The sequence below is a fragment of the Physeter macrocephalus genome, chromosome 17 (genome assembly GCF_002837175.3).
Source record: "Physeter macrocephalus isolate SW-GA chromosome 17, ASM283717v5, whole genome shotgun sequence".
NCBI lineage: Eukaryota > Metazoa > Chordata > Mammalia > Artiodactyla > Physeteridae > Physeter > Physeter macrocephalus.
This window is the reverse complement of record NC_041230.1, coordinates 42,061,394-42,073,957: the sequence shown is the minus strand read 5'-3', so window position 1 is coordinate 42,073,957 and position 12,564 is coordinate 42,061,394. Positions and strand designations below refer to the sequence as shown.

Sequence of the window (12,564 nt, the reverse complement as noted above, 5' to 3'; positions counted from 1 at the left end):
AACAAAGAACCCAATCCAAAAATGGGCAGAAGGTCTAAATAGACATTTCTCCAAGAGGATATACAGATTGCCAACAAACACACGAAAGGATGCTCAACATCACTAATCATTAGAGACATGCAAATCAAAACTACAATGAGGTATTACCTCACACCGGTGAGAATGGCCATCATAAAAAATCTACAAACGATAAATGCTGGAGAGGGTGTAGAGAAAAGGGAACCCTCTTGCACTGTTGGCACATATATATGGAATCTAAAAAAGAAAAGAAAAAAAATGGTTCCGAAGAACCTAGGGGCAGGACAGGAATAAAGGCACAGACATAGAGAATGGACTTGAGGACATGGAGAGAGGGAAGGGTAAGCTGGGATGAAGTGAGAGAGTGGCATGGACATATATACACTACCGAATGTAAATAGCTAGCTAGTGGGAAGGAGCTGCACAGCACAAGGAGATCAGCTCAGTGCTTTGTGTCCACCTAGAGGGTTGGGATAGGGAGAGTGGGATGGAGATGCAAGAGGGAGGGGACATGGGGATATATGTATCCGTATAGCTGATTCACTTTGTTATAAAGCAGAAACTAACACACCATTGTAAAGCAATTATACTCCAATAAAGATGTTAAAAAAACAAAAGAAAAGAAACACAGCAGTTTAGGCCTAGAGTCATGAGCCATACATTTTTTGTTTGTACACCTCCTAAGGTAATTTTGTGAATACTAGGTAGTTGCAGTTAACAAGCATATTAAAAGATATTCAACATTGTTACTCGTTAGGAAAATGAAAATGAAAATCACATTGAGATACCACTTCACACCCACTAAGTTAACCATAACTTTTTTTTTTCTTTTGGCAGTTCTATAACTTTATTGGACAATCAGCAGTTAGTTCTCATCCACACTGTCTGTAGATTTTTGAAAGTGGTGACAGGTACACAGGTAACCAATGTATAGAGCTTGTTTGGTGAATCTTCATCTTCATTATGTGTTCTAGACAACCGCACACGGATACAGTATGGGACATTCCTTATTCCTTTGGCCCAGACAGCTTTGTTGAGCCTGGTGTCAATGAGTACATCTGGAGTTCCCATCTCCTTCATGGCAGATTTCCGGATTTCTCTGAGTGCCCGAGGGGCAAGCTTCTTGAAACCCTCTCCACGATGCGCTTGTGAATGTTGATGGTGTATTCTCTGGTCACCACCTCGCTGATGGCAGACTGGACCTTCTTCTTGCCGCCCTTCATCGCAGGAGGCATCCTGCCCGGCCAGGGTTGGAAAGCCCACGACTTCTTTTTAAATGGAAAATAACAAGAGTTGTCAAAGTTGTGGAGAAATTGGAACCTTCATACATTGCTGGTGGAAATGTAAAATGTTGCAGTGGCTGTGGAAAAGTTTGGTAGTTCCTCAAAAAGTTAAACAAAATTATCAGCAACTTCACTCCTAGGTATAGAACCAAAAGAATTGAAAATAGGTATTCAAATAAATACTTGTACACCTATGTTCATAATAGCAGCACTATTCATAATAGCCAAAAGGTAGAAACAACCCAAATGTCCATCAGCTGATGAGTGAAAAAGCACAATGTGATATATCCATTTAGTGGAATGCTATTCAACCATAAAAGGGACTGAAATACTGATACATGCTACAACTTGGATAAACAGCAAAAACATGTTAAGTGAAAGAAGCTAGACAAGGTTACATACTGTATGATTCCATTTATATGAAACGTCCAGAGTAGTAAATCCATAGAAACAGAAAACAGATTAGTGGTTGCCAGGAGGAGTGATTGCTTAATGGGTGTAGAGTTTCCCTTTTTTTTTCTTTTTTAAAAAATTTATTTTATTTATTTATTTTTGGCTCCGTTGGGTCTTTGTTGCTGTGCGCGGGCTTTACCCTAGTCGCAGCGAGCAGGGGCTACTCTTCGTTGTGGTGATTGCCATGGCTTCTCTTGTTGCGGAGCACGGGCTCTAGAGCGCAGGCTCAGTAGTTGTGGCGCACAGGCTTAGTTGCTCCGTGGCATGTGGGGTCTTCCCGGACCAGGGCTCAAACCTGTATCCCCTGCATTGGCAGGCAGATTCTTAACCACTGCGCCACCAGGGAAGTACCCTAGAGTTTCCTTTTGAGGTGATGAAAATGTCTTGGAAATACAGGTGATGGTTGTGCAACGCTGTAAATGTAATAACTGCTACTGAATTATACAGTTTAACATGGTTAATGGTTAATTTTATGTTTTGTGAATTTTACTCAATAAAAAAATCAATAAAAGAAAAAAAGACCTAAGTAGTCTCCCTACTCGTTTTTAGCTAATATTTAACATTTCTGAAGTTTAAAGAGTTGCAAAGGATGTAACTTCCGGTATATTATATGAGCCTGATGTGCTGCTGGCTGCGCTAAGAGGGCAGCTCTCTGGTATATTATAAATAATGACAATTTAAAATAAAACTATTAACATCATTCTTTAAAATATATCCATACAATCCTAATGCTCTAATTGATACCCCATCACCTATTTGTAAAAATACATGAATAAACTCTTAACTATCAGATATTTTATCTATTTGTCCAGAGTTGCCACATTATTTTATTTAAAATGTGCAGTTTTCAACAACCAAAAACCACTTATGAGATATACAAAGAAACCAGAATGTATGGCTCATACACATAGGAAAAAAGAACTATCAGTATTTTACATCACTCCTTTTTCTCCTTAAAATGATATTGCCATTACATTTCCCCACATATTTTTATCCTTGTGTAATTTTTTATGGTTTTTGTTTTTGTTTTAGTTTCCTGATACCAAAGGTCCCAAATATTAAAAATTTCTTCTGGATTGGGTTGTTATAATTGGTATTAGTATACATTTGATCAAAACAACGTAAGTATTACAAATTTTGATAAATAATACAAACAATTATTAAACACAAAGAAATTTGTTGAAAATACAGATCTCTTAATAGAATGGATGGGGCTTTTTTTTTTCTGTTTATTCTTGAATTCATGGATAAATATTACCTCTTGCCAAAATGAAAAAGTTCAGCATAAACCTTTATTTCTTCATTTTGCTTCTACACATTCAAGCACTGTTCACATAAACAAGTAGATGGGAATAGAGAGTTCTGTTATAGCAATGTCAGTCAATCAATCCTTTGAAGGTATATGCCAAAACCCACCCAATGGTCAATCATCAAAAGATTAGTTTCAGTGATCTATCTGCTGACAGCTAGATTAGGTATTTCTTCAGTGAGTTTATTTTTTAGATTCATTTATTTATTTATCTTTTAATTTTTGTTATTGAAGAGTTCAAGTCTATACAAATCTAGAAGAATAATGAAATGAATCTCTACGTGACCACCATCAAGCTTTCAACAACTTTACCAACCTATGGCCAATCCTGTTTGATCTCTATCGTCCCCCACTATCTGCTCTCCATCACCCACCCTTCACCACTGCTGGATTATTTTGAAGCAAATGCCAAGTATCATGCCACTTCATCTGTAAATACCTCTATATATGGCTCTAAAATATAAGGACTCTTTTTAAAACAAACCAGTACACCTAAAAAATGTAAGTCATCCAGTATTCAGGCAACATTCAAATCTCCCCTGGTTGTCTCATACATGCTTTTTGTTTTGTTTTGGTTTGGATTTTAGTGTTGGTTTTTCAATTCAAGATCGTAACGATGCCCACAAATTGCTTTTGGCTAATATTTCTCTTGTCTCTTAGTGATAGATTCTTCCTCCTGTTTTTCTTTCCTCTTGTAATTGGTTTGTTGAAAAACTGGGTCATTTGTCTTGTAGGGTTTTCCACATTCTGGATTTTGCTGATTACATCTCCCTGGCCTCTGTATTTCCTGAAAATTGATATTTAGGCCTGGTCAGATTCAGAGTTGATACTTTGGCAAGAATCTTTCATAGGTGGACCAGTGGTTAAGATCCACCTGCCAATGCAGGGGACACAGGTTCGATCTCTGGTCTGGGAAGATCCCATATGCCATGGGGCAACTAAGCCTGTGCACCACAACTACTGAGCCCACGAGCCACAACTACTGAACAGTGCTTAAGAATCCGCTTGCCAATGCAGGGGACACAGGTTCGATCTCTGGTCTGGGAAGATCCCATATGCCATGGGGCAACTAAGCCTGTGCACCACAACTACTGAGCCCACGAGCCACAACTACTGAAGCCCCCGTGCCTAGAGCCCGTGCTCCGCAACAAGAGAGAAGGCACCGCAATGAGACACCCACACACAGCAACGAAGAGCAGCCCCCTCTCGCCACAACTAGAGAAAGCCCGCAGGCAGCAACAAAGAGCCAGCACAGCCCAAAAAAACCCCAAAAAACCATACACTTTGAAAATGTCATCTTTAGCTGCTAAATAAAACTTAAAAAAAAAAAAGAATCCTTCATAGGTGGTGTGTGTGTGCTTCCTGTTTCATTGGAGGTACATAACGTCTGAGTATCTCTTTTTTCTGATAGTATTAATCAGTGGGTTCAGGGTATCCACTCATTATTAAGGTCCCCATTAGCTTTTCATCTAATGGTTTTAGCAATCATTAATGATCATTTCTTAGATCCATCATTTCATTATAAGCTCCTCTTTCATTTTTTTTTGTTTGTTTTTTATTTTCCTTTTTCATTTTTGACAAAAATAAATCATTGGAAACTTGCAAAATAATTTGTTGCCTTCTTATTGGAGTCATTCACTTTCTTGATTTCTGTAAACTAGTATACTTTTTAAAATTTCAAGAATTATATTACCTAATTATTAATGTTGAGTATTATGTAATTACAATGAATTATATCTGTTACTCTTTCACTTAAGAGATACCTTGTTTAATCTGATAAACTCAGAAGATATTGGGAAAATCAAAATATTAATTCCAATGCACCACAGCCGATTCAATATTTTTCCAATAAAAATAATTTTATTTCATCCCACATTTTAAATACATTTTTGTCAAAAATCTTAGAGATTTATGTCATTCTATTTATGGAATATACTCACCATAAAACCTAATTGTCAACTCTGATCCTCATTTTCTAATCAATAAACTAAATCAGAGATAATTTCTGTCTTTCAAAATCCAAATAAATGTGTTAATAGGCATTTTTGAGGAATAATATAAAAATTACTGAGAAATAAATTATGGAACACATCTTGTAAGATACACTACTAAAAGCAAGCAAGATTCAAATAATGAAGCTCTTACATAATTTATTCACATTTAGAATAATTTATGAAAACAAGATAATCACGCATTTGTCATCAATTATACTTCAATGTAACATGCAGTTAACATTGTAAGTTATTTATAAAGGAAGAAATATGAGGGAAAATATGGCATTTCTTTGATGTCTGCATGTGCATATATCAATACCAGGTGTTCAGCTTTTGAAAATAATTAAATAAAACTATGTGTAAATATCACAATTAACTTCACTAATTTTGCCTGATATCATGACTGAATTTTTTCTATGAAAGAAAAATGTATATATTGCACTAATTTGTACAGCCCTTGCATCATTAACATTTTATAAAGAGAAAATGAGGATTGACTGCTATTGGAATAAATATTTCATGATATGTTTTGACAAAATTGCCTTAATGAACTACCAGATTGATTGATGCACAGAAAACCTGGAGGAAATCATATAAAACTTTTGTTGACGAGTTTATCCAGTACATCTTGAATAATTTATTAGTCCCAGAACACATTAAGTCTCCTTGAAAAGAACCAGCATTATTAACTTCTACCAACCATTTGGAGGTACTTTTCTTTCCATAAAAGACATGTCCTGGATTGAGGATTCAATGGAATGGTTTACCTTAAAAATAGGAGAGGGAAAGGCATTTTGAGGATCTGATGTTTGCTTTGCTTTCATGGGTTTGTTGTTAGGAACTACGCTATCTTCAATAATAAACTAGAGACAAAGGAGGTGAAGTCATTCCCACCCCACTATCATACTCCATAATATCTGAATTCAGAGTATCCCAATGCAGGCTAATTCCTCCCAATAAAAAAACAAACAAGACAATGGAAGACAAATGGTAGGCAGTCTGTTTTTCCTCTTTGACTAATTACTAAAGGCGCCTATTCAGAAATGTGTGTTTCAAAGTGTCCCTTTGTTTGGTGCTCCAGAGGTTTTCCTGGGGCAATCCAAGGCAGAGTAAGAGTGTGCATTCCTTTTGTAAAGCAAGACAAGGTCAGATTTTGAAAGAGACTTTGGAAAGGAGAACCGCTTACGCTAGCAGTCCTGTTTTCACAGATGGAGCATGAACTGAGAATCTGGATATGGATTCCCTTAGAACTGTCCATGCTGCTGTTCCCACTTTGAAGATCACTAACCGCTGGCCTCTGGCTTTGAGGCCATTTCCTTGGACTGGGAAATGGTAGATATAGAAGGCTTGACCACCAATTTGCTTTGGAACTCGTGGGACATTCTTTAGCCTTATTGTTCTAATCTGAAAAGTGGAATCAATATCTAGTTTCCTGTTTCCTTCACATGGTATTTTGAGAATTGATCACGAGGAACAGTTAATAATACCACTTAGGTTTTGAATAGTACTTTTAACTTTCTAAAAGACTTTGTTGTCTGGACCTTGTGTTTTCCTCCTAACTGTCCTTCAAAGGCAAGTCTTACCCTTGTGTGACAGATGTGGGTCATGACCCAGGGCAAGTCTTGTCAAAGATCTCACAGCAAATAAGTGACCTCGCTGGGAATAGCACCTACATTTTTTTTTTTTTTTTTGTATTTGTGCTTTGGGTTTGTCTTTTTTGTTTTTTAACATCTTTATTGGAGTATAATTGCTTTACAATGGTGTGTTAGTTCTTGCTTTATAACAAAGTGAATCAGCTCTACATATAGATATATCCCCGTATCTCCTCCCTCTTACGTCTCCCTCCCATCCTCCCTATCCCACCCCTCTAGTATGTCTGTGTCTTTATTCTTGCCCTGCCCCTAGGTTCTTCAGAACCATTTTTTTTCTTTTTTTTTAGATTCCATACATATGTGTTAGCATATGGTATTTGTTTTTCTCTTTCTGACTTACTTCACTCTGTATGACAGACTCTAGGTCCATCCACCTCACTACAAATAACTCAATTTCGTTTCTTTTTATGGCTAATATTCCATTGTATATATGTGCCACATCTTCTTTATCCATTCATCTATGGATGGACACTTAGGCTGCTTCCATGTCCTGGCTCTTGTAAACAGAGCTGCAATGAACATTGTGGTACATGACTCTTTTTTTTTTAGGCTGCGTTGGGTCTATCGTTGCTGCGTGTGGGCTTTCTCTAGTTGCGGCGAGCGGGAGCGACTCTTCATTGCCGTGCGCGGGCTTCTCATTGCAGTGGCTTCTCTTATTGCGGAGCACGGGCTCTAGGCACGTGGGCTTCAGTAGTTGTGGCTCACGGGCTTAGTTGCTCTGCGGCATGTGAGATCTTCCCGGACCAGGGCTCAAACCCGTGTCCCCTGAATGGGCAGGTGGATTCTTAACCACTGCACCACCAGGGAAGTCCCCGCACATTCATTCTTGACTGTGCAGTGATCTATGACATATTTCCTACTTCTGTAACCACCCTTCAAGGTGATCTCCCTGCTACGGAATGCTGCTGACCAAACAAGCAAGTTCTCAGAAATAATTACACTTCAGACGGATTTCCCTGGTGGCGCAGTGGTTAAGAATCTGCCTGCCAATGCAGGGGACATGGGTTCGAGCCCTGGTCCGGGAAGATTCCACATGCCGCGGAGCAACTAAGCCCGTGCGCCACAACTACTGAGCCTGTGGGCCACAACTATTGAAGCCCGCGCGCCTAGAGCCCGTGCTCCGCAACAAGAGAAGCCACTGCAGTGAGAAGCCCGCGCACCGCAATGAAGAGTCACTCCCGCTGGCCGCAACTAGAGAAAGGCCACATGCAGCAACGATAGACCCAACGCAGCCTAAAATAAATAAATAAATTTATTATTTTTTTAAAAAGAAAAAAGAATGAAAGAGTTACACTTCAGGAGAGTTTTGGGTGTTTTTGTTTGGTTTTGTTTTTGCTTCCTTTGAAGCAAAGTTTTTTAGTTTATACAGATACAAAAGGTATTACAAAAGAGGCTTCCCTTCCACCCTTTTCCTCCTCCACCCTCTTCCTTTCACCAGAGGTAATCAATGAGAAAGAATTTAAAACATGAAATCTGTTGTAATCCTGTACATGCCCAGGGCAACATAAGATAAACCACTTGAAGCTAATCCATAGCCCAGGAAGTGTTTGGGTATTGTAAAACCTTTGCTACGGAAGACTAAGTGTAGAAAGTTGGAAGCAGGGTCAAGATAAAAAAGGCACAAAAGCAGAGAAGAGGATGAGAGACAAAGGAATGAAATAATGAGTCTGGGAGTGCTGAATTATAACTATGAGTTATGTGTGAGCCCAAGGCAGGAACAGGAGTTTTCAGAAGTCCACAGAGCAGTTAAGATCAGAATAAATGCAGGTAACCAAGACCAGTCAATGTAGAACCTAGGCATGGAGTCAGGCCCCAAGACTGCCCCTCTTTCCTCAGACTGATTAATGATCTTGAGCCCCTGCCCTCCAAAACTGCTTCACGGATAGAGAACCCCTACATTTGAGAGCTGAGAAGAAACTTAGAAATTATCTAACACATCTATTCTCAAGGACTTTGGTCTCAGGGCTGCATAATACTCTTAAAGTTATTGAGGACCCCAAAGGGTTTTTGTTTATGTGGGCTATGTCTATCTATATTTACTATATTAAAAATGAACACTGACGAATTTTTTTAAATATTTATTAATATATTTTAAAATAACAATAATAAACATATTACATGTATAAGACTTTCTATGAAAAATAACTATATTTTCCAAAACAGAAAAAGAATAAGTGAAAAGATTGGCATTATTTTTGAAAATCTCTTTAGTGCCTGACTTAACTGGAGACAGCTGGATTCTCATCTCTGCTTCTGCCTTCAAGGTGTTTGATATCATATGGAGTGGAGCCTCAGGAAAAACACTGTATACAAACAAGAGTGGTTTGGAATGTACAGACTCCCCTGAAATGTCTTGGGAATCTCAGTAGTTCCTGGAGCACAGTTTGAGAACTACTGATCTGATGTAATTTAGGATTACACTTTCCTGTAATGCCACTTATTAGCAATGTGACCTTCAGCAAGTTACTTGACCTCTCTAGACCTCAGCTTCCTTAGCTGTGAAGTCGGACTGATAATAGACGGTCTTTTTTATGACTTGTGTGGATTCCTATAAATGTGTGTCCTCACAGTCATTTAAAATACATAAGTGAGGGCTTCCCTGGTGGCGCAGTGGTTGAGGGTTCGCCTGCCGATGCAGGGGACGCGGGTTCGTGCCCCGGTCCGGGAGGATGCCACATGCCGCGGAGCGGCTGGGCCCGTGAGCCATGGCCGCTGAGCCTGCGCGTCCGGAGCCTGTGCTCCCCGACGGGAGAGGCCACAGCAGTGAGAGGCCCTCATACCGCAAAATAAAATAAAATACATAAGTGAGGTGATACCGATAAATGTTTAATATAGTGTTTGGCCCACAGTAATCCCTCAAATGATGACTCTTCTACTACTGCTATTAATATTTGTTATAACGACATGCCAAGCATTGTGCCAGGCACCAAGGGTCATATCAAAGTGAGTAAAATAGTCTGAGTCACTTAAGAGTAGGGGAGATAAAATAAATGCATAACTATAAGAACAAAAGATTATGTCAAGAATGATAGAAAAGAGAGAGGTCACACTCATTCTCAACAAATAACAATGAATTGCTTCCTGTGTTTCAGGAGCCACACGCAGTAGGGGGCCAATATAGTGTAGAGGAAGGGTGGCAGGAGGTAAGGGGGGATATGGAGAGATGGGGCTGGGCCACGGACACATTGTGTAGGCCTTGGTCGGCCAGTGTGATTTGGGATATAAGGAAATGTTTTATGAGGAAGTACCATTTGAGTTAGAATTTTGAGAAGAGGTAGAATTTGGGGATAGAGTTGACGTACACATTCTTTTATTTACTCATCCAACAAACATTTGATTTTTCTGCTGAGTCTGCTCCGCGTTGTACAAACTAAGGATCCTTACTTTCAAAGAAGATATCTTGCATTTAACTGTTTTTATGAGAAATATAGGATCACTTGGGGAAAAAAAAAACTGGAACATACAGGTGAGCAAAAATGAGAAAATAAGACCCACTCATAATCCCCCTAATCCACAGAGCACCACGTCAGGACCAGGATTAAGGTGAGGTGAATTTTGCCTCAGGTGCAAAATTTCAGGGGAGGGGAAGGCGCTGAAAAAAATCAGTAATATTTTAATTTTTTAAAAAATCAAAATTATTGCAAAAAATCCAGGATGACACAATACCTAAGTTTTAAAGAAAAGCAGGCTCCAACCCTGTGCTTGCCCCACTCAGCCTCACCGACTGTGCTTGGTTATTTTCTGTGTGTTCCCTCTGCCCAACAGATCCATTCTCTGCCCTTCTCAGCCCTGCTCTGGTCCCTGGGGGGCTGGTCCCTGAGGACTGCATCAATAGGCTTCTTTGCCTTCTGGTTTCCAGTAGGGTTCAGCCAATAGGAGGCACCTATCAGAAACCAGAGGGTGGGAGGAGAGAGAGGTTGGAAAATTTCTTTTCCCCACTCCATCCCTTCTCATCACCTATCGGAAGGAGACCCTAGAGCTGGAGTAGTGGGGCCACCTGGGCCCCCCGCTTTGTTACAGATCTGAGGAATTCAAGGGGGGAGCAGCACACCTGTACTGGGTTCTTTCGGCATCCTGAGGACAGGCTGTGCGTGAAGCTTCAGGACCCAGCTTCCCCAAGGTCCACCTGCCAGTTTCAACCCTAAGCCGGCTGACCAGTGGTTTTTTCCACAAGGAGCCTGAAGAAGCTGGAAGAGCAGGCCTGCCAGTGTAGACTTCCTCCTCACCCCTTAAATAAACTGTGCTTTCATTCAGTCCTCACCACCTGCTGATTACACTTCATGCCCGTCTGATTACAGATTTGAAAAGTCAGAAGGAACATTCACCGCATAATAGAAAACATGCCCCGGGGCCCAGAGGAGTTAGCTCCCTCCCCGGCTCTCCCGGGAGGCCCGCTCGGGAGGGAGGCGAGGCGGTGGGTAAAGGAGGATGTGGTGGTGAAGACAGATCTCCTCAGAAGGAGGCAACAAAGTTCCCGGGCGACAGAAACGTGAGAAAAAGGGGGGCAAAGTGAAGTGAGGCGTGAGCATCCACGCTGGAAACGCAGTGAAGCAGAAAAAGCAACTGTGCTGTGAGGGGCGCCCAGGAGGGGTTAAGGTGGCCTGAGAAGCGAGACGTGCTCAGCAAACAACACAGGGAGTTGGCCTGGGAGCCCCTGAGGTGAACCCCATTGCCCTGACGGCTACTGGGGGGCTGTGAAAACTCCCTTCCCAAACATTTTAAAGCAGGAAGGAAATGAATCTAGCTGGGGATGGTTTTAGGTGTTGCCCCTTTATCTTTTGCACAGACTGTTGGCCGAGTTCAGAAGTTTCCACTTTGCCTTCAGATTCTCTCGCTTTGGATTCCACAAGCCCCTCATCACCCCTGTAATCCCACAGCGGAGACAGACATGTAGAGAAACGTGCGTAACTGCAGAAGTCTGTACAACCCAGAGACCATTGCAGTGGGGCAGGGAGCTAGGAGACTGAACTGAGCAGGGGGGTAAGGAAACGTTGCACAGACAAGGCATGTCTGAACAGAGTTTAGAAGGCTTAAAAGGAGTGTCAGGTGGAATGGGAGCAAAATGGAGAAAACATTCTAGAGAAAACACGACATAAGATTTTAGATAAGGTATTTATCCTTCCTAAATTCCACTTGCATAAAAAACAGTGACACCCACCTAGCAAATATAATTAGTGGATTATGAAACACTTTTTGAGGACAAAATGACATCCTCACACCTGAAAGGTAAATGCTACCACAACTCAGGTGAGATGTGCTCTTGAGAACGGCACTTAGAATAGTTTATTCCGATGTTGATTCTGGTTTTGGTTACATGGAGTCTCATTCATTCTTACATCTGACCTCTACCCCTGGCTATAATTAGTTTTTCACAGAATTAGACCAGCAGAGGCCAGGGGAGTGTATGGAAAGCAAAATAGAAGAAAATGAGACAACCCAATGCCAGAGGGGGGGAAAAAACAATTCATGGAACCCCAATGGACAACAGGCTAAATGACTGTCAGGGAGAGAATAGCAAACCTTTTCATCTCAATATAATTCCTTGGTCACGGGCATCCAGCAGAAATCTAGACTTTAATAAGAGATGTGATTTAAAAATAAATGGGGGACTTCCCTGGTGGCACACTGGTTAGGAATCTGCCTGCCAATGCAGGGGATACAGGTTCCATTCCTGGTCCAGGAGGATCCCACACGCCTCGAAGCAACTAAACCCATGCACCACAACTACTGAGCCTGCGCTCTACAGCCCGCGAGCCACAACTACTGAAGCCCACGCGCCTAGAGCCCGTGCTCCGCAACAAGAGAAGCCACCGCAATGAGAAGCCCGCGCACCGCAACGAAGAGTAGCCCCTGGG

The 12,564-nt window shown here is 41.0% G+C and overlaps 1 pseudogene; it reads right to left on the bottom strand.

The window, feature by feature from the left end:
- Positions 1 to 290: 290 nt before the first annotated feature.
- The window catches only part of LOC102993597 (60S ribosomal protein L31-like), a 70,726-nt pseudogene continuing 58,452 nt past the window's right edge, over positions 291 to 12,564 (bottom strand).